Source organism: Staurois parvus, unplaced genomic scaffold, assembly GCF_062004578.1.
Source record: "Staurois parvus isolate SC_StPar_1 unplaced genomic scaffold, SC_StPar_1.0 ptg001146l, whole genome shotgun sequence".
NCBI lineage: Eukaryota > Metazoa > Chordata > Amphibia > Anura > Ranidae > Staurois > Staurois parvus.
The window spans coordinates 126006-139973 of record NW_028318942.1 but is presented as its reverse complement, the minus strand read 5'-3'; the positions used below and the strand labels follow the sequence as shown (position 1 = coordinate 139973).

Genomic DNA, 13968 nt, shown 5'->3' with positions numbered 1-13968 from the left:
GATAGGGGGAAAATACGCCCAAAAGGGATTTCAGAGCCTGGTAACAGGTCGATTGGACAGTCATACGGGCGGTGGGGGGGCAGAGTGTCGGCTCCCCGCTTACTGAACACATCCAGGAACCCATGATAGGCTGCGGGAATAACCTGTTTCAAGTCGGAGTCTCCTTCGGAGCAAAGGAGAACTCGGGGCCCCGCAGGGCCCGAAGTGCGACAATGTTCCCGACAGTATGGGGAAGGGAACGAGATTGACCCGGTCTCCCAGTCAATCTGGGGGTTATGGGCCCGTAACCATGGGAGTCCCAGAATGACTGGGAAAAGAGGTGATGCAATAGCGTCCAGGCGGAGGAACTCCTGGTGCTGGTTGGCAATGATAGTGGCAATGGGGGGAGTTTCCTGATTAACTACCCCCGATTTTATCTGGGAACCATCAGCCAAAAAGATGTTGAAGCCCTTCTGTCTGTGTTGGAGAGGGATACCCTGTTGGTGAGCAAACTCTAGATCCAGGAAACAGCTGCATGCCCCCGAATCAACTATGGCTGTCACCTCCACGATCTTTCCTGGAAGCTGAAAGGAGAGGGGCACTACTAAGTATTGCGAAGGACAGGTATTGCTAATAGACAAGGAAGAAAAACGGGTGCACTTACTCATTTTTTGAGGGCAGGATCGCACCATATGACCAGCTTCACCGCAGTAAAGGCAGAGGTTCTGGGCTCGTCTGCGCTGGCGTTCCTCCGGTGATAATTTAGGCCGTGCCAGACCTAGCTGCATAGGTTCCGGAACATCTCCTGGTGGTGGGTTCTGGATGCTTTGTCGGGTTGGTGGGCTGGGGCCTAGGAATGGACCCCAGGTATTTCCGCGACCCTGGCCGGACCTCTCAAGCCTGCGTTCCCGCAGTCTTCGGTCAATCTTAATTGTCAGGGCAATAAGGTCTTCTAGAGACTCGGGAACCTCCACCCGGGCCAGCTCATCTTTCAAGGGATCGGAGAGTCCCATACGGAACTGGTGCAATAGAGCGAACTCATTCCAGCGTGTGTCCCCCATCCACCGCCTGAAATCAGAGGCGTATTCCTCTGCCGCCCGCCGGCCCTGTCGGAGCGCATATAAGGTCGCTTCGGCAGAGGCTGCCCGCTGTGGGTCATCATACAAGATGGCCATTGCTTCAAAGAAACTAGATCCCAGGTGAGGATCATTGTTTCCCCTTAGCCGGTGGGCCCAATCCTGGGGTTCACCCTGTAGTAGTGAGATAATGAATCCTACCTTCACGTTTTCGGTCAGGAAGGTACGGGGTTGTAGCTCAAAGAGACAGGAGTCGCGGAATGACCGGAAACGTGTGCGGTCCCCGTGAAAACGCTCCGGTAGGGGTACTCGGGGTTCTACCATAGGGAGAGGGGCGGAAGCCCCTGAGACTGGCTCCTGAGCTACCAGGGCCGGGGGTGCAGAAACCGGGGCCTGTGGGGCAGGATCAGAAATAGAGCCAGTCTGGATGCGATTCTCCAGCTGCATGCATCTGTCCTGCAGGACCGTTACGGCCTGCGTCAAATTAGCTAGGTGCCTGCAAATTCCTCTAACGGGGAGGGCCCTCCTCTAGGCTCAGTCATGGCCTTTTGGTACTGTAAGGGACCGCCCGGCGGTACCACTAGCACTCCACTGGTCGGATGTTCCCAGCGCACGGAGTCTAAGCCCCAGGGTACTTGTTCACCAGGGCCCCTGATGGTGGGGATGGACTTGGAGTACCCTAGGACCAGGTCGTGACTACTGAGGACACCCGTCAGTGGTAGGGGTATTCGCCAGGGGCTCCCACGGGAGAGAGCCAGGTATGAGGAGGTCTGGAGACCCCGTAGAGAGGGACGGATGGATGGATGGATGGATGGCTGAGCAGGAGCAGGGTCATACAAGCCGGGTCGGTAACTATGGGGACGGTGCGGTACAGAGCAGCGGGCAGAGAATAGTCGGGTCACACGCCAGGTCAGCAACAGCAGGTCAGATCCAATAGGGGGCATTCAGGAGAGAGGTCAGGCAAGCAAGGGTCAAAACAGGATTAAACAGCAAGGTCAGGGCACAATCCGGGTCAGCAACTTACTTCAGACAGGTTCACAGGTTCACAGGATACAAAAGACCAAAAGGCACTGAATGACAGCTCAGGGCCGTTTAAATATCCCGCCCTGCGCTGTCATTGGTGCCAGGCGCGCGCCCGCGGTCACTACTGCGCATGCGCGAACCTGATTGCCGCGGTCGGCCAAGTCCCGGCGCTCGCGTACAGGGAGGTGTACTGCGCCTGCGCCGGGACCAGCGGCGCGACGATCTCCGACAAATTGTGTGTGCAAATCCCAAATGATCAGCAGTTTTTGAAATACTCAGACCAGCCAGTCTGGCACCAACAACTATGTCACTTTCAAAGTCACTTAAATCCCCTTTCTTCAATATTCTGATTCTTGGTTTGAACCCAACAGCAGGGTATTAGTCCTTCAGCCTCTATAGGGGCTCAAACACAAGTCTGGAGCAGACAAAAAAACAGTCCTTAACCCAAAATAATCTTCGGGGCTTACCACCATACACAGAATAGGTCCTTCCATGGAACTGTCACTCCAGGGCTGTGTTCTCGCCTTTCTCTGAGGGTCAAACACACATAGCAACTCCAGCAAAATGGCTCAGCAGTTTAGAAGCAGACATTGCTTTTCAGCCTTGTGTTCTCCCATACAGAGCTCACACAGCCCCCCTGCTAGGTGAGGGCTATGCCCTTAACACACCTCTTCTCCCAGATGAGGCCATTGCCTCTGCGGCTTCTGGGGTGAGAGGTTGGAGACTCATCCCTCCCATTAACTCTTAAAGTCTCCAGACTCCAGGGACCCATAACAAACTAAAGAAAAACATGTGGAACTGCTGACCAATTTCCCCTCTTGTTGGTATTTCCCTGAAATCTCTCAGCTAGGGCTGAGAACCTCTCAAAAGGAATGAAAATAATGCCCCTCCAGGACGTATCCTTGGTGTACATCTACAGTAATATGGTGCTACATATTCTGTGAAGAATACAATACATAAAACAAATAAATGTGCAATGTCCCAGTTCATAAGTGTTGTGCTCAAATGGCAATACTCTTCCAAGAAATTCCAACCAAATTCACCATCCATGGTTCAATCTTGACATATACAGTATGTCCCAATATTGTTCACATATGCGCTCACCATTAGATGAGTCCTGAGTGTGTTCAGGTCTAAAAATGCTTTTCCTACACTGGGGACAATTACAGGCTCTGCTCCACTGGGCTCCACTGGGCTCTCACTCCAGCTGATTCTGGCTCTCTATCCTTATTCATCCTCCCCATTTTCCCTATCCTTCTATGTCCTCCCCAGGCAGGTCACTTCAGGACAGGCCCAGCACCAGATCAGCTGTACAGCTTTCCTACTCCTTGCCCGGGCAGCCACCCCTCTGCTTTCATCTGGCTATCAGTTCTAGAATCCACTATCCGCTTTGCATCTTTCACAAGTGAAAAATCTGAAGAGGTAATTGATGGTTACATGATATAGGGAGCCAGTCAATGGAACATAGGCATGAAGATCTAGTTACACATTGCTTGTCAAAGGAGATCACATCATATGTCCAATGGTGAGCAGGGGCAGATTGACTCTTTGGAAACTCGGGCACTGCCCGAGGGCCCAGGGTCAGTAGGGGGCCCCATGAGATGTCCCTGGTACCTTTTTCATAGGCTTTTTTGAGTTTGGGCAAGGACACAGGGGCCCCATGATCCCCTATTGCCCGGGGGCCCCATGAGTTGTCAGTCCGCCCCTGATGATGAGTGTGTGATTCTTAAAAGAATGCACAGAACTACCTATGCATAATGCCTAGCAGCATGTCAGAGTGGGGGGCGACTATTTAAAAGGCCATAAAAATAAGTATTTGAAATACAGCTTATATGTCCTGTAGCATCAGCTGGAGTGAGAGCCCAGTGGAGTAGAGTCTGTCATTGTTCTCAGGGTGGAAAAAGCATTTTTAGACCTGAACACACTCAGGTCTTATCTAAAAGTGAACAAGCCTCCAATCCCTTCTGGACAACAAGAATGTCAGTCCTAATTGTGGACCAGAAGCCACAGAAATAATCAAATCCCCTAGCCTGGTATGAGGAACCAAACTTTCTGGAGGGAGCAGTATTTTTTATGCCTTTATTGGAATTTCAACCTGTTGTCATGGAAACTAATGTTTAATATTAATACACTATAACGTCAAAAGTATTGGGGCGCCTGCCTTTACACACACATGAGCTTTAATGGCATCTTAGTCTTAGTCCGTAGGATTTAATATTGAGTTGGCCCGCCCTTTGCAGCTTTAACAGCTTCAACCCTTCTGGGAAGGCCATCCACAAGGTTTAGGAGTGTGTCTATGGGAAGGTTTGACCATTCTTCCAGAAGTACATTTGTGAGGTTAGACATTGATGTCGGACGAGAAGTCTCCGCTCTAATTTATCCCAAAGGTGTTCTGTCAGGTTGAGGTTAGGACTCTGTGCAGGCAAATCATGTTCCTCCACCCCAAACTCACTCATCCATGTCTTTGTGAACCTTGCTTTGTGCACTGGGGCGCAGTCATGTTGGAACAGGAATGGGCCATCCCCAAACTGTTCCCACAAAGTTGGGAGTATGAAATTATCCAAAATGTCTTGGTATGCTGATGCCTTAAGGGTTCCCTTCACTGGAACTAAGGGGTCAAGCCCAACCCCTGAAAAACAACCCCACACCACAATCCTCCCTCCACCAAACTTGGCACAATGTAGTCAGGCAAGTATCATTCTCCTGACAACCGACAAACCCAGACACGTCCATTGGACTGCTAGACAGAGAAATGTGATTTATCACTCCAGAGAACTCCACTCTCCACTGCTCTAGAGTCCAGTGGCAGCGTGCTGTATACCACTGCATCCAACACTTTGCATTGCACTTGGTGCAGCTGCTCAGCCATGGAAACCCATTCCATAAAGCTCTCTACACTCTGTAGTTGTGCTAATCTGAAGGCCACATGAAGTTTGGAGGTCTTTAGGTATTGACTCTGCAGACAGTTGGCGACTTCTGTGCACTGTGTGTTTCAGCATGCGCTGACCCCACTCTGTCATTTTACGTGGCCTACCACTTCATGGATGAGTTGCTGTTGTTCCCAGTTGCTTCCACTTTGTTATAATACCACTAACAGTTGACCGTGGAATATTTAGTAGCCAGGAAATGTCACTTATTGCACAGATGGCAACCTATCATGGTACCACGCTTGAATTCACTGAGCTCCTGAGAGCAACCAATTCTTTCACAAATGTTTGGAACACCTGAATACAATGATTTTGAGGGATGTTCAAATACAGTACCTTTGGCAATATAATGTATCTATAGTCAGAATACTGGTTCTGAAGAAGAAGAATGCCGTAAAACATGTTGATGCAGGTTTTGGTGCCTATATGACAGTACAATAGTCTATTGTCTATGTACCAAGTGTCATAAAAACCCCAATCTCTAGCTTTTTATGATCATATTTTACTTTTATCCTTGATATGAATTAGTTATATATAGCCAGCACAAATGTTTACAAAAATATACAATTTTTAATACCAATTTAAATTTTTTTCTGTCCTAATTTTGGCCTATAGTTATGGAAACACTGGCCCATAGAGACTGTATTGTTGATGACTTTAGTTTATCTCCTACTTCCATACTTTTTGCTATTTCTAGTTGAAAATTAAACAAAATCTAATTTTATATTTCAGATAAAAAATCTCAAGATGTCAAGCACCAAGACAGAGATCCGGTAAAATCTTATTTGAGCATGAATACATTTACAAATACTTGATTGGCTGACATTATATTTTTATACTATAATGCTATAACCAGTAATATTCTAAATTATTATTATTATTATTATTATTACGACGAGTTTATATAGCACCAAAGGGTTTGCTCAGCGCTGTACAATAGAGGGGGGGGGACAATACATGAAACAGTACAGCAACAACAAACAGCACACGAGGGGTTAGAGGGCCCTACTCTTTTGAGCTTACAACCTAAATAAATTGAGTTCCAAACCTAAACTCTTGCCATGTGCTTAGCACCCTCCAATGCCTAAGCATACCTTAAGTGCTTCTTCAGCCAGCAATTTCCCCAACAAGTTGCAGGCATCTATGGACGTTTTCCGGAGTTGGTGCTTATTCTTTGGTATGCTCCAAGCTCCAAATTTAACAACATATAGCTTTGTAACTGACTGTTATGGCTTTAAGCATGGCATTGTGTACAGGCAAAAGTTTGACCAGTTGACATTATATTTTTTTACTAAAATGCTAAAACCCTATATCCTATATAAACCAAAAGAAAAACCTAAACTCCTGCCATGTGTTTGGCACCATCCAGTGACTACAGTTAACTTTAGTGCTGCTTCAATCACCAACACCCCTGACATGTCCCAGGTAATTATGGACATGGCTTTGCAATTGGCTGCAAAGGCTCCAAGTGTGGCATTGTGCACCTTAACTTTATTTCCACACTGGGGCAGAATACCTTTCCCTCCACCCTAGGATAGGGTGTGCTGGTAATCTTTCCAGCGGACCGTTGGATCCCCTCTTTATTTAAAAAAAAAAACTTAAAAAATATGACAAAATCTTTTTGCTCTATTCTATCCAAAATGTAAAATATTTTTATGAAGTTGGACTTTACAGGGATGCAGTAGCAAATAGTAATGGCGTTTGCACATTAAACAAATGTACAGTATGTGTGTGAGTTTACTCGAACAAGGCCTACACCTGTGTACAGCCATTCTTTACTATGGGCGGCTATGTGCTGCAGCTGTCACACTTGGGTGCAAAAATATGCCCACAATTTATGTCAGATGTTCCATCGCATCCGTGTGCATGAGGCATATGATATACATTTTTCCAGTGATGAGGGAATTCAAAATGTCTTATGTAAAAACGTATCAACTAAATATTAACCAATATTATATATATATATTTTTTTTTTTTTTAGGAAGGGATTGTGTATGCACATCTGGATATCAACCGTCTCAATCAAGGGAGGAAGCAGCGCAGATAGCAAAATTTGACATCTTCAAAATAAAAAGTGCCCCCCCCAATTTTTTTTTTAATGAATACACAAAAAAAATTAAAATGTATTTAATACTTAAAGTATTACTAAACCCACAACAGTAAAATCAGTCTGTATATGCAGTAAAGGAGTTATTATCACTTTGGAATCTAAGGGGTTAATCCTCTGCATTGTGTAAAAAGGTTGTTTGATCCTGTCTTCTCTGATCCTCCCCTTCTTCCAGTGTCCCCCTCTTATCTCCTGATAAGACGTAACATGTGGAGTCACTCTTCACATGCTCAGCTTGGTGGTTTTATGGACTCTTTAATGACTGGCATAGTACCACTGGATTGGCGTAAGGCCAATGTGGTGCCAATATTTAAAAAATGTAAATGGATATAAACCTGGCTAAAAGATCGTATTCAGAGAGTAGTGGTTAATGATTCATACTCTGAATGGTCTAGGGTTGTCAGTGGTGTACCCCAAGGTTCAGTGTTGGGACCCTTACTTTTTAATGTATTTATAAACAATATAGGGTCTGGGATTAAAAATCCCATTTCAGTCTTTGCAGATGACACCAAGCTGTGCAGTGGAATAACGTCCTTACAGGATGTCTCCAACTTACAAGCCGACCTCAATGCTCTGTTTAATTGGGAAACTATGAGGCAAATGAGGTTTAATGTTGATAAATGTAAGGTTCTGCACTTGGGGGCTAAGAATATGTATGCATCATACATACTAGGGGGGTACAACTGGGGGAATCAATGGTGGAGAAGGATCTGGGGGTTCTGGTAGATCACAAGCTTAATAATGGCATGCAATGCCAAGCTGCGGGTTCTAAAGCAAGCAAAATCCTCTCTTGTATTAAAAGAGGTATAGACTCCAGAGAGAGAGATATCATTTCCCCCGGTACAAATCATTAGTAACACCTCATCTGGAATATGCAGTTCAGTTTTGGGCACCAATTCACAAAAAGAACATTGGGGAACTGGAGAAAGTACAGAGAAGGACAACCAAACTGATAAGAGGCATGGAGGAGATCAGCTATGAGGAAAGATTAGAGGAACTGAATTTATTCTCTCTTGAGAAGAGGAGATTAACCTCCCTGGCGGTATGATTATTTCAGATTTTTGGTGCTGAAAGCGGTACCATTTTTTTGCATGGAAATATGTATTTTTTTTATTGTAGGCTGTAATTTTTAGGAAAAACTCACTGAAATCTGTCCGAACAAGAGTCTAGTAAACATCCCGGGTATGATAAAATTTGAAACACAAAATCATAAATTATAATTTAATAAATAATCATAAAAATAATATAAAAATAATAAAAAATTTAATTCAATAATATAATCAAACCAAAAACACTGAAATGTGAAATAGAGCGCCAAGTTTGCACATTGCTGAGCTCAGTCGCAAAATCGTTTTCAGTTTCTGATGACAAATTTCCCCCACGAATCATTATCACTCAATTCTGTAAGTGGTTCTGATTTACTATCGCTGTTCTCTAGCTGATCTAAACCGCTTTTGACCTAAAGGGACACTTTTTGGACGCCATGGACGTTTCTCAGTTTCCAGGCAGAAAGAACAGACAAAATGCAGGCAGGGCGCAGGACAAAGCACTAGGGACAATATGTATGTGAAATAGGTTGAAACAGCAATGTTTTACTGTGTAAAATGAAAGAAAAAAAAATGACATTTTTTAAAATTTTTAAATTTCCCGCCGCCGGCGGCGGCGCCCGTACGTCCCGACGTCACAGGGACAGGACACAGAAGCCAAATGCCGGCATCGGCCGGAGGAGATGGCCGGGGACGCTGCAGGGGACACATCGTGGGAGCGCAGGGTAAGGTAAGTGAAGAACACATGCCGGAGCAGCGCCGCATGGTATTCCCGAGTGTAGCTCGGGGTTACCGCTTTTGGTACTGAAATGTTACCCCGAGCTACACTCGGGAATACCGCCAGGGAGGTTAAGGGGGGATATGATCTCCATGTATAATACATAAGGGGGGATATGATCTCCATGTATAATACATAAGGGGGGATATGATCTCCATGTATAATACATAAGGGGGGATATGATCACCATGTATAATACATAAGGGGGGATATGATCTCCATGTATAATACATAAGGGGGGATATGATCTCCATGTATAATACATAAGGGGGGATATGATCTCCATGTATAATACATAAGGGGGGATATGATCACCATGTATAATACATAAGGGGGGATATGATCTCCATGTATAATACATAAGGGGGGATATGATCTCCATGTATAATACATAAGGGGGGATATGATTAACATGTATAATACATAAGGGGGGATATGATCTCCATGTATAATACATAAGGGGGATATGATCTCCATGTATAATACATAAGGGGGATATGATCTCCATGTATAATACATAAGGGGGATATGATCTCCATGTATAATACATAAGGGGGGGATATGATCTCCATGTATAATACATAAGGGGGGATATGATCTCCATGTATAAATACATCAGTGGTTCATATAGTGAACTTGGTGTAGAGCTATTCACCCTGAAGTCATCACAGAGGACAAGGGGGCACTCTTTACGTCTGGAGGAAAAGAAATTTAATCTCCAAACACGGAAAGGTTTCTTCACAGTGAGAGCTGTGAAAATGTGGAATAGACTCCCTCAAGAGTTGGTTCTGGGCAGCTTAGTGGATTGCTTCAAAAAAGTCCTGGATTCTTTCTTAGATACACAGAATATACGTAACTGGATACTAACATTTATAGGCAACGTTGATCCAGGGAATATCTGATTGCCTCTCGGGGGATCAGGAAGGAATTTTTTTCCCAGCAGATGCAAATTGGATCGCGCTTTGCTGGATTTTTTTGCCGTCCTCTGGATCAACTGTGGGTATAGGATTATAACTTTTTTTTTTTTATGCTTGAACAGGATGGACGTTTGTCTTTTTTCAGCCAGACTAACTATGTGTATTGCTAGAGAGGTTTTTTTTGTGTGTGTGTGGGGGGGAGAGTGCATGTGATCAGCACAGGGCCAGTCAGCACTTTCCAGACAGAGGGTCAGGGGTTCTGCATCCTCCTAGAGCATGGGTCTCCAAACTATGGCCCTCCAGGTGATGAGGAACTGCAAGTCCCATGAAGCCTTGCAAGACTCTGACAGCCACAGGCAAGACTCCCAGAAGCAGAGGCATGATGGGTTGTAGTACTTCAACAGCTGGAGGGCCATAGTTTGGAGACCCCTGTCCTAGAGCATAAAGAAAACTGCTCCTACAAGCTTTAACCAGTGCTCAGCTAAACACTGATAGAAGTCACAAGACTGCTCTAACTGCTGATGAGAAAAGGTATTTAGCAATTAATATTTACTAAAATAATTGCATTTCCATGTTGTGTGTACTGTGGGAGACCAGATAGAATGAATGCAGGGCCCTGGGTTTATTAACACTTTAAACACAATTTTTAAGTGCAGCTAGAATATGTAGTTGGATCTGCCATTGTACTAGTTTTCTCTGATCCTCTGCACAGCAGAATTCAGATCGGCATAGGAAGACCAGAGCTGTAAGCTGATTTGGATTTGCTGGCACAGTGCAGTCAACCTACCACAGGTAAGCTTGCTGATAGGAGGAGAGGGCATATTGAGCAAAATAATGACCTTATTGATGTGGGATGCTCTTTTATAGTTCAATGAGCAGGCTGTGACCAAGCCTTGTTACCTAAAAACAGTAGAGAAAATTTAGGTCACAAACCTACCTGAATGGATTACAAGGCTAACTAAACAAAATTACAAATCTTTTGATATTAAACATAGAATTGCAGGTTTAATTCCTAATTTGTTTAGGCCAAGCTGGCTCAAGCAAACTATGTCCATTATAGAATGATGCGGTTGCTGGATGTGCTGTATTAAACTGTAATAGCATTAGCAGGGGCGGACTGACAACTCATGGGGCCCCTGGGCAATAGGGGATCATGGGGCCCCTGTGTCCTCACCAGCACTCAAAAAAGCCTATGAAAAAGCCAGTGAAAGGTACCAGTGGCATCTCATGGGGCCCCCTACTGACCCCGGGCCCTCGGGCAGTGCCCGAGTGTTCAAATGGTCAGTCCACCCCTGAGCATTAGCTGTGTTCCGGCAGCTGTATAGGTGTCTTCCTGTCTGCTGTCAGAATCAAAGTGGTTGTGAACCTCAGACATGAAATTAGAACAAAGCATAACCCTCTATAGTGTGTACTTGATTCAATCCAGAGCAACTGTCACTTCTGTCTGCTTCCCAGTTCCTGTGCTACAAGCATGAGTGATTTCTGATGAATTTTCCTGACACCAAGAGAAAAATGATGACAGAGGAGGGCACTGCCTGTGATTGACAGCCTCAACTCTGTTCCCGTGTGCTGTGTGAAGGAGGTATGTCCCGTTCCTGCAATCAGCTCTCCTCACTGATGTAACTTCAGCTCCCCACCCCCTGCTTTTCAGAGCTGAGAGGTGTGGTGTAAATTCTGCACTTTGAATGGATATTGGGGGATAGATGGCTATAGATAAACAGGTACAACGTATGTAGGAGGATTTGTTTCATCTCTGTGTATCACCTGAGGCCAGTCACTTCATTGGGTATATTTAAGGGTTTACAACCACTTTAAAGAGATTTGGACTAAGTACCTCTCCACCATTTAAGAGAAGCCCTGTATTTTTCTCAGTGAGTACAAGGCTCCCCTTGATTGACAGAGGTAGAAATCATGACATCAACTGCCTGCCTTTCCCCCTCAGCCAATCAGGGAATTTTATTTAATGATAAAAATACAAGGCTTCTCCTAAATGGTGGAGAAGCACCCCGCCTAAATCTCTTTAATTCTAGCAGCAGGCAGGAAGTCGCTGAACTACAGCACTTAGCACTACTGCTTTAAAAAAGTCCTGGATTCTTTCTTGGATACACAGAATATAACTGGATATAACATTTATAGGTAAAGTTGATCCAGAGAATATCCGACCGCCTCTCGGGGATCAGGAAGGAATTTTTTCCCCTGCAGGAGCAAATTGGATCATGCTTTACTGGGTTTTTTGCCTTCCTCTGGATCACCTGTGGATGTAGGATTATAACTTTTTTTTTTCTTTTATGGTCGAACTGGATAGACTTTTGTCTTTTTTCAGCCAGACTAACTATGTAACTATGCAATACTGAATAGTGTATGTAGCCAGTGATACTACATTCAGTAACAGCCCACTCACTGACCACATCGTTGTGTAATGGAAACACTGGTCAGCTTGGCCCACACAAACTAATTAAAGTGAAATTAATCCTGGAATTCCACTTAAAGACAGAACACAAATATGAATTGCCACAGACTATTTAGCGGTTTGTCTAAATCTCAGTTTTAAGGTGACAGTAAAAACAATATTTAAAAATATCTTCTACAGCTATTTTTATATCAGGTTTCATTTACTTTATATTTTTATGTAGGATGACATTGTGTATGTACGGCTAGATATGAGTCATCTAAGAGGAAGTAGCCCTCACCTTTACAATCAACTGCTGAAAACTATTTTTCAATATAAGAACATAAAAGCTATATATTAAAAATACATACATGGAACATATTTTATTTTCTTAAAGGACATTTTCACTGATTAAAACTGATATTTTAATTTCTAGAAGCTTTTGGAGAGTTAAATGACTTGAGTCTTTTTATCTCTGAGAGACCCTTACATCAAGATTACCACTTTGAGATTCTACATATATCTACCCATCATAGGCTTCACAAGGGGGGTGTCATTCTACCTGTTGAAACATTTTTATGCATTTTTTTAAACAGAACTGTAGCCATTTTAAAAATATGCAGCTGGACCGTTTTTCTTTTAATTCTTGGGATAATTCTTTGGCATTTACTGGTTTGAATGTTTGCTCAAGCATTGGCTCCTGTGAATCTGTCTGTTTGTAGAATGATATTATAGAAATCAGGACTTGTGAAGAAATGCTGCCTCCACTGACCTACACTAAGTAATACCCATTGTACGCTCTGTAAATGTAATGGTGGTATCAGGGCCGTGTATAAGGGGGTATCACCAGTCCACCAGTACAGGCAGGGCTGCTGTTAGAAATCATGGGGCCTCGTACAGCCCACGTGACAGCCCCCCCCCCTTAAAAAATGTCAGAACAATATTTTCACTAAAAATACACAAAAATCATTATTAATGGACACAAACACAACATAACTTACAAAAGTATGGGGGGGGGGGACAAGAGGGAACAGTATAGGGGGGGCCGGAGGGTACAGTACAGTGGTTAGGAGGGTACATTATGGGGGGCATAGTACAGGGGGCAGGAGGGCTCAGTAGGGCAGGGGCAGACTGACAACTCATGGGGTCCCCGGGCAATAGGGGATCATGGGGCCCCTGTGTCCTTGCCCACACTCAAAGCACACCCAAAAAAGCCTATAAAAAAGATACCAGGGGCATTTCATGGAGACCGTTACTGACCCCGGGCCCTCGGGCAGTGCCCGAGTGCTCGAATGGTCAGTCCACCCATGGTATACGGGAGGGAGGAGGGTACAGTACAGTGGTTAGAAGGGTACAGTACAGGGGGGTGGTAAGCGGACACAGTACAGGGGGCAGGAGGGTACAGTTTACACCCATCACCCTGCCTGTGCCCCATAGGTTCACCCTGTGGCCTAGGCCCCCTTGTATGTCTCACTCTTGCAGTGCTGCCAGCTTCCCTTCTCTCCTTTCCACTGGCAGCATCAACCACACGATAGGATCCTTCAGGGTGAAGAGTGGAGGAAGAGTCCAGTAAATATGTCACATTTACCAGCCCCCCTTTTTTCCTGAATGAACACAATGAGTGATTGGCACCACTCATTATGTTCATTCAGCAAGTTAATTGCCTCCTGTCTAAATTGGCTCTAGTATGTATGAATGTGAGTTAGAATGTTTTTTTTTGTTTTTT

The 13968-nt window shown here is 44.6% G+C and overlaps 1 protein-coding gene across 1 annotated transcript in view; it reads left to right on the top strand.

The window, feature by feature from the left end:
- Positions 1-13968, top strand: part of LOC149439207 (uncharacterized) — a 38824-nt gene that overhangs the window by 23766 nt on the left and 1090 nt on the right. The window lies entirely within an intron of this gene.